The following is a 13,506-nucleotide window of genomic DNA, read 5'->3' on the forward strand; positions in this document are numbered from 1 at the left end:
CCTGAGTTCTATAAGCCACTGCAGCATATTAATCAAACCTGAGATGGAAGTCATAGGAACCACTCTGATTTATAGCCCACTGGTCAGCACAGGTGACAACCTGGACTTGTAACTGGCCTGTGAAGTTTGTCTGAGGGGGCAGTCTGGTGGGCTGAGCCTGTTACCTGGGGGAGCTGATGCTATCTCCAGGTAAATAGTGTCCCAATTGAACTGAATTGAGTTAAACTATAGGAGACTCAGCCAGTGTCTCTGAATTGCTTGCTGTTAAAAACCCACACATCAGTATCAGAAGTGTTGGGTTACCATAGTAGTGGAGAGAGTGAAAGAAACACAGGAGGAGTTTTTCCTTTGCAGATGGCTAAAGCAGGAATCAGCCTCTGAGTCATGAGTTCAAGCACCATTCAAGCTTTTGGGTATTGCTTAATGCTTTAGAAGCATCAGGATATGATAAGATACATGGGAAAACTCAGGTTTTATTTAAAATTGAAGTCACAAATCCAAATGTCTGCAGGGGCCAATCAGATAAATCAAGCAGGTAAAAAGAGCCAAATATAAGGGGAAAAAAATCTCTACTATATGAAAACAATAATGAAAGCACAGAGATAAATAAGAGCTGATACTAAGCCTCAATGTTGGCAATACTATCGGGAATGGTGGGGATCAGAGGGAACTGCAGAGATGGAACTGCTGAGGGGAGCAAGTCTTCTTTGGCTGTTTTCCTTATTACCGGTTTTCTGTGGAAACATGGGCCCAGATGTTGTCATATCTTCCAACTGTTCAAAGAAAGATATCTAGGGGCACCTGGGTGGCTCAGTCGGTTAAGCGTCCAGCTTCCGCTCAGGTCATGATCTCTCGGTTTGTGGGTTCAAGCCCCGTGTTGGGCTCTGTGCTGACAGCCAGCTCAGAATTGAGAGCCTGAAGCCTGCTTCAGATTCAGTATCTCCCGCTCTCTCTGACTCTCCCCTGCTCACACTGTCTCTGTCTTTCAAAAATAAATTACAAAAAAAAAAAAAAAACCTTCTTACAAAGAAAGATATCTAGATCTTAGTTTACATTTCTTAAAAATTGTGTAGACCACACACACACACACACACACACACACACACACACACACAAAACATCTATGGACTACAGCCAACTTGTTGACCGCCATCTTGTATTCTCTGCATTAAGATGAACCAAAAAAACACAAACAAAAATAGAGTAGTTTTACAGATTATATAAACTGTTTCCTTTCTTTCCTTTAAGCAGTTTTTGAAGTCTGTTCCTTCATTATGCTTTGCAGGATCATATGGTGTCCTTGACAGGTATTTCACATTCCACAGAAACCATCCAGCCTCATATGTGTTCTGGCGACTTCTGGGATCAGAAGAAATGAGCTAGTCAAGGACTGAGACAAGTAATTCTCACTGAATACCCATGCACTTCCCTGAATTTACCATCCTCCCTTGCAATTATGTTGGAGCCATGCTGCAGCTGTGGACTGTGAACAAACTAGCATAATCACTTCTGAGATGAGACTGTACTAGAGATGAGATCGTGAAGAGTCACAGGATGTCTTCCATCTCTCCTTTCCTCAGTCACAACTCTGCAGTGTGATGAATTGAATCATGTCCCTCTCATAAAATATGTTGAAGTCCTAACGTCCACTATCTGTGAGTGTGGCCTTATTTGGAAATAAGGCCTTTGCAGATGTAATCAACTTAATATGATGTCATACTGACAAGGGCGGGCCATAATCCAAGGACTGGTGTTCTTATAAAAAGAAGGAAATTGAGAAACACAGGAAAGATAGCCATGTGAAGGTAGAGACAGAGATTGAAGTGATGCATCTAAAAGCCAAGGAGCCCCAAGAATTGCTGGCAACCACCAGAAGCTAGGAAGAAAGAAGGAAGGGTCCTCTTCTAGACCATCAGGAGAATGTGACTCTGCCCTACTAACAACTTGATTTTGGACTTCCAGTCACCAAAATGTAAGAGGATACATTTCTGTTTTTTAAATCCACCTAGCTTGTGGTATTTTGTTTGAAGGTCCTAGGAAACTAATACAAAGAAATGTGTTTCAGATGTTATAGCCACAACACGGAGACTTTGTGTAAGTGACAAATAAACCTCCATTGGGTGAAGCTACGGAGATTTGGGGTGTGTGTGCAGGATTGGGGGATTGTTACCACAGCATCACTTATCAGCACCTAGACCAACACAGTAGTCAGGACTGGATGCACCAGAGTTCCAAGAAACTTGGGACATTTTAGGAGGAAGGCAGATCCCACCATGAGAAATGACCATTTCTGGAGAATATGAACAGATGACCTGTCACTAAGGGGAAGACCTAAACTCATGAAAGCTTACTTAAGTGGCTCTAAACCTGTCTCCATCACACTTTCAGGTCCAAGAAAATTAAACTCAAAGAGTGTGCCCACAACCTTGGCTCCCAATTAATCTTAACTGAAAGTTCTCAGACCATGCTTCCCAGAAAGGAGGAGAGGAAGTCCTGATGCATTAGTGCCCACTTTACGAGATAACCAAGTTCCAGGAAGAGCTGGAAGGTTTGCAGGCTAGATTAGGGAAGGTACAGCCATCAGGACAAGTGCCTCTTTCTACCTATTGGCCATTAAAAAAATTTTTTTTAATGTTTTTTATTTATTTTTGAGAGAGAGCACGAGCAGGGGAGGGTCAGAGAGAGAGGGAGATGCAGAATCTGAAGCAGGCTCCAGGCTCTGAGCTAGCTGTCAGCACAGAGTCTGATGCGGGGTTCAAACCCACAAACTGTGAGATCATGACCTGAGCAGAAGCCGAACGAACACTCAACTGACTGAGCTACCCAGGTGCATCCCTATTGGCCATTTGTTAGGGCTTTATCAATTCCCTACCAGAAAATAAGTTCCCAGAGTGAAGGGGCTTTGAAACAGGGGCTAGAACTTGAACAGTTAATCAAGGGATACAAATGAATTTCAATAAGTTTCTTTGTGTCCCCAGTGAGAATGCATTTCACAGGCATCGAGGGTGACAGCAACTGGCAGAGGCACCCCTCAGTGAGGAGCCATGCCAGCTAGGCACACTTCACAGGAGGCAGTGTTGGCACCAGCAGGGAGTCACACCCAGACACAGCAAGCAGTCATGTGAACTCCATGGGCTGCTGCCACAGCAGCACTGGCACTGGCCTGCAGCTCAAAGCAATGACCACAGGAGGACTCACAAGGACCAGATGAGCTGGAAATTGACTGGGTGTTGACATGGTGGATTCTACTTAGTTACATAGGAAAAAAGATAAGCAGAGATTAGAATCCATCTTCCATTAAAAAGGAAACCAGCATCCCATTTTTGCACATTCTCCCTAGAGCGTGTCTCCTATTAGGAAGACAGACAGCTTAAAAACATTTTTGGCCCAACATTCTCCAGAAGAAATAGAAAGCAGAAGAAAAATGTATGTACTTCCATACAGTCCAAAACAAGCACAAAAGAACTTAAAGATTCGTAACAAGGCCAGGTGACCAAAGACGCTTGAAAAGACAAAGTTAATTTGAGATAATCAGAATGACTTTGAAACCTCTCTTCCTGATACTTTCTTCAGGCATTCCCAGATGAGGTCCTTATAATAATGTCTCCCACTGTTTAAACACTGAAGTTGCAGAAACAATGAAAAACAAGGTTTTATCTGTCATTGCTTTTACTGGGTACTCCATGGAAAGCAGAAAATTGCATTCAGCAATTTTAGTTAGTTAGTTAGTTAGTTAGTTAGTTAGTTAATAAACTAACATGTTTACCATCCCACCTCTCTAATCTACCACTGGTGATAATCCTTGTTTGTCCCTCTTCTCTTGTGAATCCATAATTTCTCAATGCCACATGGATTCTCCTCTCTGTAGAGGTCATGCTTGATACTTCTTTTTATAGATTCCACAGCACCCAGTAGACAGCCAAGCCAGCAACAAGTCCTTGGTGTGTGATGGGGATGCTCTACGGTGACCTCAAAATAACTCTTCTTCTCTCCTACATCTGTACTGCACCTGCACTTCTATTCCCATGCAGGCTGCAGCCGCAGCCTCAGCCTCCCCACATGCAGTAATTCTATTCAATGTCTTTCAAATCCACGCCCTCCTCTTAGTTCCTCCTGCCACTGCCTCACTTCAGTATGAATAAAAGGTACATCAAACTTGTGTTGGGACATGAAGCTGAACAGCATGGCAGTCCCCTCCTAGGAGGCTGGAGAGCTCGGTTCCAACTAATAGCCAGCATAAGTATTTTAAAAATGGTAGTGGCATGGTGCATTTCGAAAGATCACCTTGGCAAGTAGAGGCAGATGTGAGGGAATAAAGACCAGCAGGTAAGAGACCAGTTCAGAAGCTCTTGCAGTGTTTCAAAATGATGATGTGGACTTCTCTAATTATAACTCACTCTAGGATCCTTTCCATTCTGTTAATAAATGTGTACAGCTGCTCCCCCAAGTAAAAGTAAGTGAAAGCTCCAAGTTCAGAGAAGTTCTTTTCCTTAGCCTGGCATATGACACCCCAGGACCATTTTATAAATCGCTTAAAATAAGAAAACCCTCACTTTGAAAACATCTTCAAAAACAATAGAAAAAAAATGATTTACCAAAAAAGACACTGTGATAGGCAGGATCTTAGATCAACCCCCAATGAATGACCCACATCCTTGTATAGTCTCCTTGAGTGTCGGCAGGAGCTGGAATTTGCTTTTGGTCCATAGGAGCATGGCAAAAGTATAAAGCTATTACTCCCATGATTATGTTGTCACAAAGGTAAAGAGATTTTTGCAGATATAATTAGGGTTCCTAATCAGTTGATTTGAACTGAATCAAAATGGAGATTTTTTTTTTTCCCAAGTGGGCCTCACATAATCAAGTGAATCATTTGAAAGAGAGAAGAGGAAGTGGGAGATTCTTTTGCTGGCCTTGAAGAAGAACGCTGCCATGTTGCAAGAGAGCAGCATGGCAAGGAATACGTGAGACCCCTGGCTGGCAGCCAGCAAGAAAACAGGGATCTCAGTCTTAATTCTATCAACACTATGTGAGCTTAAAAGATGTCCCCAAGCTCCAAAGAAGAACACAACCCAGTTAGCACCTTGATTTCCACCTTTAAGACGCTGGGCAGAGGATTCAGACAAGCATGCCCAGGATCATACCCAATGGAAATGGCAAGATAATAAATGTATGCTATTTTGAGCCACTGTGTTTGTGGTAATGTGTGGTAATGTGTTCCACAGCAATAAAAAACAATACAGATAGGAAGTTATTTTCTCACATTGACTTATTACTAACTTGGGGTTCACTTTCTTCATGAAGCTTTTCCTTACAATGTCTCTCTTCTCTGAAATCCAATTGATAACGGTGCCTGAGTGGCTCAGTGGGTTGAGTCCAACTTCAACTCAGGTCATGATCTCATGGCTCATGAGTTCAAGCCTGCACTGGGCTTGCTGCTGTCTGCACAGAGCCCATTTCAGATTCTCTCTCTTTCTCTCTCTCTCTCTCCCCCTCCCCAGCTCAGGTGCACATGCCCTCTCTCTCCCTCTCTCTCTCTGTCTCAAAAATAAATAAACATTAAAAAAAAAGACATATGAAGTCCAATTGGTAACATATCTTTTTGGCATCTTATCTCATTGTGTTAATATTTCATGTTTCATGCATGTAAGTTTTGTCTTCTTGGAGATACTGCCATTCATTTATTCACTTGGTAAATCCTATTTGTGTCTCATCTTCTATAAACCAGTGAATCACTGTTTTCCTACTTGGTTTTGATATTTTTCTTCTGTGGTTCTTCAGTTCTTCCAGGATGAATTTCAGTCTGTCATTAAAAACTTTCTAAATCAGATAGCAAGATATGATGTTAACCCATCCAAAATGCACAAACTAAAAATATTTCTGATAAAATATATGATTATTTTAAGTACTGTATAAATTGTAATGGTAAATAATGCCTATTTATCAGTATCAAAAATATTTTACTAAAATATATTTATGATCCTCAGAGGAGTGGTTTTAACACTTAACTTTTTAGCACACCTAACTTTCAAATTAATGGCATTCAAATATTTGCAGTATGAATTATCAAAATCTCTGAATTAAAAAATTTGTTTATGTTTTATTTATTTTTGAGAAAAAGAAAGAGACAGACAGTGTATGAGCAGGGGAGGGGCAGAGAGACAGGGAGACAGAATTTAAAGCAGTCTCCAGGCTCTGAGCTGTCAGCACAGAGCCCACCCCAGGGCTCAAACTCATGAGCCGTGAGACCACGACCTGAGCCAAAGTCAGACACTTAGCTGACTAAACCACCCAGGCACCCCAAAGTCTATGGAATATTAAATCACTCTCCACCAAACACATGCTTTCAGGAATGCACATGCATTTCATTTATCCATCCAGTAAATTATACTGCTTTCCTACTGTATATTACGTACCTTTCTGAGGAGGAGCAAGGGTGAATAAGACGACATCCCTACCCACACGAAGCTCCCAATACAGTGAGGAAGGGAGTCATGTACCCCAAGTTAGAATACCATATGAAAAGTGCTGTAATGAGAGTACTCATAAAACTCTGGTCTGGACCTGATTTTACTGCACAGAGAAGGCACACAGGGAACCACAGTCAAGTGTGCAAGGCATAACAAAGGTTCTGAATTCCCAGTGCTATCTGCATGCATTATGCAATGTGAAAGCTTAATATGCTCTTGAATCTTAATTCAGTCAATTTGGGATTATCTAGGGACTAATTAACCAGTCTCTGGATTAATCAGAGCACAAATAATAACACATACACATTTGTGAGACAAAATGTGTAATAACCATAAAATTAGCAAAAACATCTCCCCTTAGATGACTTCTGTTGTTTGGCTGCATGATAATCAATATTTGCAAACCCCCTGCCATGTAGAAGGCCACCCCCTCATCAATCTGCTGAGTAAGCCTCTTGGTGCTAACATCAGCAGAAGCTTTGAGGGACCTCTTGGGACAGCAATTCTAACACCCAAAGTCAGACCGATGGAGGTGCAAAGTATGGGAAGAGGAAAGGGAAAGAATGGGGGGAGGCAGAACTGCTCTCTGCCCAGCTGCCTTCCTACAATTATAAACAGAAGGCTCAGCCAAGAATTGGGCATACTAACAGACTATAGTAGTACTGTCAGCTTGTGAGAATGTATAGAATGCTTTATTTCCTCAAAAACTTCACTTATATTTTTTTTTAATTTCCAGATATCTTTTGAAAATCAGTAAATGTATTTTAGAACATTGAGTGTAATGTTAACTAAAAGACATTTGTATTAAAATGACTTTGCAGTTTGTTTTGACTCATTTTGTTGTAACAGTAACTTAGGGTTCAAAGAGCTATTCCCCTCACTTCATAAACTGCTAAATCCAAGGTAATCCATGTAAGCCTCAAAAATTATAAAAGGCTACAGAAGCTATTATTATGACTAGTACCATCATCTTCCTCATCATCATTAGCCACAAAGATCTTTTAAAATAAGTATTTAATGAAAACAAAGAAAAAAGTACTTAAAAACATGTACTATTATTCTCACATGCCTTTTAAAGCTTTTATAGATAGGTATACATGTATGCTTTTCTCTTTTACTCTCTAGTATTACAATAGTAAGATCTCAAACACTATGTACTTGACCATCTCAGCCTTTTTATAACACTAGCTAACTTTTCAAAGAGCTTTAAAATATTTGATCATAACAGCCCTGTTAGATGAAGCAGGTATCATGAACCCTATTTTACCAGCAAAAAACATTTGACAGAGGTTAGAATGAGTATTAGTATACTAAAATCACGTATATTTGCAATGCCAGTGATGACATGGATGTATCAAAAGTCTTTTAAAACTCAAGATGTTTACCACTTATCATGTTATCATTTTAATTATGATTATTAACCACTTAGACTATTGAGATGTTTACTCTTTACTAATTACAAGTTTTACCAACAATGTCAACAAAATTCAGAATGAAGGTTTTGAAAATGCATTCATTCAATCTGCAAATATTTACCGATATTTACCGAGTGTCTGTATTGGAGGAGCCTAAGGCACTCCGGGCATGGCTCCTGCACCAAGGAAGTTAAAATTGAGTTAGCAAGATTTGCACACATACAGCAATTACCAAGGCAAAACATGGTAAGCAGCACAATTAAAATAATAAAAAAGGAACAGGAATTAAGAAGTCATCACTTATGAAGACATCATTGAAGAATCAAAGTTCTACAAAGACGTCATGAAGGCATTATTGAAAATTCTTTCTAAAATCAGTTCTTCCTCGAATTTTTCTTTTTATAACTCTAGACCCATCATTGTTTGGTCATTTAGTCCTAAAACTCTAGTATATTGCTACAGCTCTTAACTTGGAAACTTGCTGAATGACTCTTCTCCCTCTGAGTTTCTTACCCACCAATACACACACACACACACACACACACACACACACACAGATACACACACAGGCACACAGGTACATATGGAGATGCTTATACACACAGACACACACACAAATGTACAAATGCGCATTCACAAACACACATATACACACTTAAAAAGATTGTTGAACAAATTCACTCAGACTTCTAAACCTTTCCTTAGGCCCATCTGTATATTTCCCTGTAAAAGAACCCTTCTAAGTCCATGTAACCAGAACCTCCCTCCCTCAATATCTAACATCTGATCAGGTTCCTCATCCTCCAGCATCCCCCAGGTGATACGTGATCAGCCTGGTCTTCAGCAAGAGTCCTATTAGATCATTTTAGCCAAATCCCCTCTTACCTCTGATGTTTCCTCTTAGTAATTTTCCACCCACTAACACCCCCCCCCCACCAACACACACTGCTTTTTGGCTATAAATTCCCACTTGCGCAAGCCGTACTCAGAGTTGAGTCCAATCTCTTGCCAACTGTAAAATCCTGTTGAGTAATCTGATACCGATTGGAACAGTCATATATAAAGTCTGCTTACCATCCTCAACAAATGTGAGTGAATATTCTCTTTCTTTAAACACACACACACATACATATGCTCACACACACACACAGACACACACACTCACATATAGCTCAACTCAATCAACTGCCAAAATTCTCTCTAGGCTCCTAATTCTGCCCATGTTCAGGGTGACTCTCAAAAAAAATCCCCTTGATGGATCCTGAGACCCAAGAGTAACCACAGCTTTTTATCCTCACAGCTAAGACTGACTGTTACAAGCACACCAAGACCTGTGTGACCCTTCCAAAATATGGCCTGCACATCTGCCACCAGGGTGCAGAGCACATGAAGTCTGCAAATTCCTGGCCCTCATGCCTCCTGTTTAGAAATCATGGAGGCGCCTGGGTAGCTCAGTCAGTTAAGCCTCCGACTTTGGCTCAGGTCAGATCTCACGTTTGTGGGTTCGAGCCCCGTGTCAGGCTCTGTGCTGACAGCTAGCTCAGAGCCTGGAGCCTGCTTCCGGTTCTGTGTCTCCTTCTCTCTCTGCCCCTCCCCTTCTCATGCTCTGTCTCTCTCTGTATTGAAAATAAATAAAAACATAAAAAAAAAAGAAATCAAGCCTGCTTGCTTTTATGTATGAAAGAGTGACATGAAAACTGCCTCCTCAGTGTCCCAAATAAGAGAGTTTTGACTGCAGGTCACTCTGGACTATGATTGTGGCCCTAGCTTAGCAACAGGAGGGGTCAGAATAGCTCCACCTCCCTTTCATGGACGACCACTCTGTCATCCGTCCCATGGTGAGAGAGATGCCAACTCTGGGCCCAGGGCAATTCGAACAGCTAAAAAGCCTGCATTCAGGCAGAGGGCAGGAATAGCCCTGCTAATATTTAAATAATGCCAATCCTGCTGTTAGTGAGAAAAGAAAAAGATAAAGCTTTTTGACCAGGCTGCAATTTGTCTTATTACAATTAAAATGAAAATATAGGGGTGTCTTGGTGGCTCAGTTGGTTAAGCATCTGACTTCAGCTCAAGTCATGATCTCACGGTTCATGAGTTCAAGCCCCACATCGGGCTCTCTGCTGACAGCTTGGAGCCTGGAGCCTGCCTCTGATTCTGGGTCTCCCTCTCTCTCTGCCCCTCCCCCACTCATTCTCAGTCTCTCTCGTTCTCAAATAAACATTAAAAATGAAATGATAAAATCAAAATACAGTGTAGCCCAATTTTAACAGGCCCTTTTTAAAAATCTTCTCTGACAGTACAATGAGTATCTAAACTCAGTATAGGATCTTCATGCTGACCATAAGTCTCTCTACAACATAACCCCAGCCATAGGTCCAGGATCCCAGCCATTTTGGTTACTGGACCCCAAAGAGCACACCAAGTTTTCATATTTTCTCTAGGTAATACCTGCTCTACTGGTATTAAGTTAAAAATAATTTGTGCTCCTTAAACTTTTAAAATGGCTTCTGGCATGACTCAGATAACCAATGCTTCTTTAAAATGCTTCCCAGAATGTAAACTGGTGCAGCCACTCTGGAAAACAGTGTCAAAAAATTAACAATATAACTCCCCTATGACCCAGCAATAGCACTGCAAGAATTTACCCAAGGGATACAGAAGTGCTGATGCATAGGGACACATGGTACCCCAGTATTCATAACAGCCATTTCAACAATACCCAAATCATGGAAACAGCCTAAATGTCCACCAACTGATGAATGGATCAAGAAGATGTGGTTTATACATATAATGGAATACTACATGGCAATGAGAAAGAATAAATTCTGGCCATTTGTAGCAACATGGATGGAACTCGAGGGTGTTATGCTACACGAAATAAGTCAAGCAAAGAAGGACAGATGCCATATGTTTTCACTCATATGTGGAACAGGAGAAACTTAACAGAGGACCATGGGGGAGGGAAAAGGGTAAAAAATAGTTAAGGAGAGAAGGGAGGCAAGCCATAAGAACTCTTAAATACTGAGAACAAACTGAGGGTTGATGGAAGTGGGGGAGAGGGGAAAAGAGGTGATGGGCATGAAAGAGGGCACTTGTTGGGATGAGCACTGGGTGTCATATGGAACCAGCTTGACAATAAACTATAAAAGGGGGAAAAAAACATATAGGAGAAAAAAAAATGCTTCCCAGTTAAGTTTGAACTGATGGCTTTTCTTCTTTTATGCAATTTTCACCAGGATAAGCAGAGGCTCTCAAAACTCATTCCACAGTACTTAGTACTACACTCAAATTTGAGATGACTGTTTAAAAAAAAAACTTCCACTGCTACAATTACATATTTGGAGAGCCCTAAGAGCTTTAGGCCATGAGGATTACAGAGAATGGGAATCTCTTCAATCAGAGCCTTCTGATAATCTTTTCTTAGCTCTATATCTGGGCAACCAGAGGAGACCCATGAAGGAAAAAGAAAGGAAAAATACTAAGGAGATAGAGAGGCAGGGAGGACATTACTTTATCTAGAAGTAGGATTCTCAATCTTTTATCCTTCCCAACCCGCCCAAGGCACAGGATCACGCCCATGAGAAGCAGTGAAAGGGAGCACATTTTTAGCAGGGAGTTTTGAAAACACCTCCCCTTACTGGACCAGCTGGCTGGAAATCTCTGGCTTTAAAAGAGAAGGGGGGAGGCACATGGGTGGTTCAGATGGTAGACCATCTGACTTTTGATTTGGATTCAGGTTATGATCTCACGGTTCATGGGATAGAGCCCCATGGAGCCTGTTTAAGGTTCTCTCTCTGTCTGCCCCTCTACTCTGCTCTCGCTCTCTCTCTCTCTAAAAATTAAAAAAATCCACTGGGTGTTACATGGAAACCAACTTGGCAAAACTATTATTTAATAAATTAAAAATTTTAAATTTAAAAAATTTTTTAAATAAAACAAAATAGAAGCGGGTACAGTACTATAATGGTGGATACTCTAGCCCCCATGCCCCACTCCAGTCACCTATTTCCTTTGGAACCTCCTCTTCAACCACTTCCCTCTTACTCCCGCTTCTCCAGAAACACAGGTGTCTTTGCTGCACCTTGAAGGCCTCGGCCTTCCTCAGAGCTTTTGCGATGACTATTCCTTCTGCCAGTGCTGCTCTTTCTCCAGATCCAGGCGTGACTCATCCCTCATCTACCACAAGTCTGAGCACAAATTCTCCTCTCACTGACTGTGCCCTGCCTGCCCAGCTTACCTCAGTCCTTTCAGCACTACCTAACCCATTTTCACCCAACATCCTTTTCTTTTCTGTAGCACTTAACACTTACTAACATAGTATTTATAATAATAACAAATTCTTATTTATTTTGGTGATTGCCTCCACTGGAATGTAAACTTTAGGAAGGCAGGGATTCTTTTTTTCTGTTTGGAGTATACTGCTATAGCTCCAGTACCTTGAATAGTGTCTAGCAAAGAACACGGCTGAAGAAGAAATATCCTTTCGTGCTTGTTGTATTTGTACGTGTGCGTGTATATTATTAAAAGTTACTAGTATTTCAAAAGTTATTAATATCGTACAGAAAGTTAGATTACACTTTGGCTAAGAAACTGTCAACAAAAATTTTGCTGTTCTCTACCCTACTTACCAAATCAGAGTAGTAATGAATCCTCAGACTACTAGTGTTCTCAGTGAAAGAATGCACAAAGAATCATTTTTTAATAACAGCTTATGTATACACCGAGATTTCTTGGAGGATCCATTTATATTTTTTCTTCATGTGACCCCATGCTAGTTCTCAAAACCAATTAAGGAAACCTAAACATATAAAAATGTGGTATTACTCAGCCTTTTCTGAAGGTAAAGAACAAAAATGAACTACTAGGACCTCATCAAAATAAAAAGCTTCTGCAAGGCAAAGGAAACAATCAAAAAAACTAACAGGCAACCGACAGAATGGGAAAAGATAGTGGCAAATGGCATATCAGATAAAGGGCTAGTATCCAAAATATATAAGGAGCTCACTAAACTCCATACACAAAAAATGAATGATCCAGTGAAGAAATAGGCAGAAGACCTGAATAGACACTTCTCCAAAGAGGACATCCGGATGGCCAACAGTTACATGAAACGATGCTCAGCGTCACTCATCATCAGGGAAATTCAAATCAAAACAACACTGAGATACCACCTCACACAGGTCAGAGTCACTAAAATGAACACATCAAGGGAATATAGATGCTGGCGAGGATGTGGAGAAACAGGCATCCTCCTACACTGTCGGTGGGAATGTAAACTGGTGCAGCCACTCTGGAAAACAGTGTGAAGGCTCCTCAAAAAACTATCGATAGTCCCCTATGACCCATCAATAGCACTGCTAGGTATTTACGCAGGGGATACAGAAGTGCTGATGCATAGGGACACATGTACCCCAATGTTCATAGCAGCACTTTCTACAATAGCCAAATCATGGAAAGAGCCTAAATGTCCATCAACTGATGAATGGATCAAGAAGATGTGGTATATATATACAATGGAGTACTATATGGCAATGAGGAAGAATGAAATATGGCCATTTGTAGCAAAGTGGATGGACCTTGAGGGTGTCATGCTAAGTGAAATAAGTCAGGCAGAGAAGGAT

At 41.0% G+C, this 13,506-nt stretch overlaps 1 protein-coding gene across 2 annotated transcripts in view; it reads right to left on the minus strand.

The window, feature by feature from the left end:
- Positions 1-13,506, minus strand: part of RAPGEF4 (Rap guanine nucleotide exchange factor 4) — a 282,413-nt gene that overhangs the window by 237,447 nt on the left and 31,460 nt on the right. The gene's annotated exons all lie outside the window — the stretch shown is intronic.

The sequence above is a fragment of the Suricata suricatta genome, chromosome 3 (assembly GCF_006229205.1).
Source record: "Suricata suricatta isolate VVHF042 chromosome 3, meerkat_22Aug2017_6uvM2_HiC, whole genome shotgun sequence".
In the NCBI taxonomy this organism is placed as follows: domain Eukaryota; kingdom Metazoa; phylum Chordata; class Mammalia; order Carnivora; family Herpestidae; genus Suricata; species Suricata suricatta.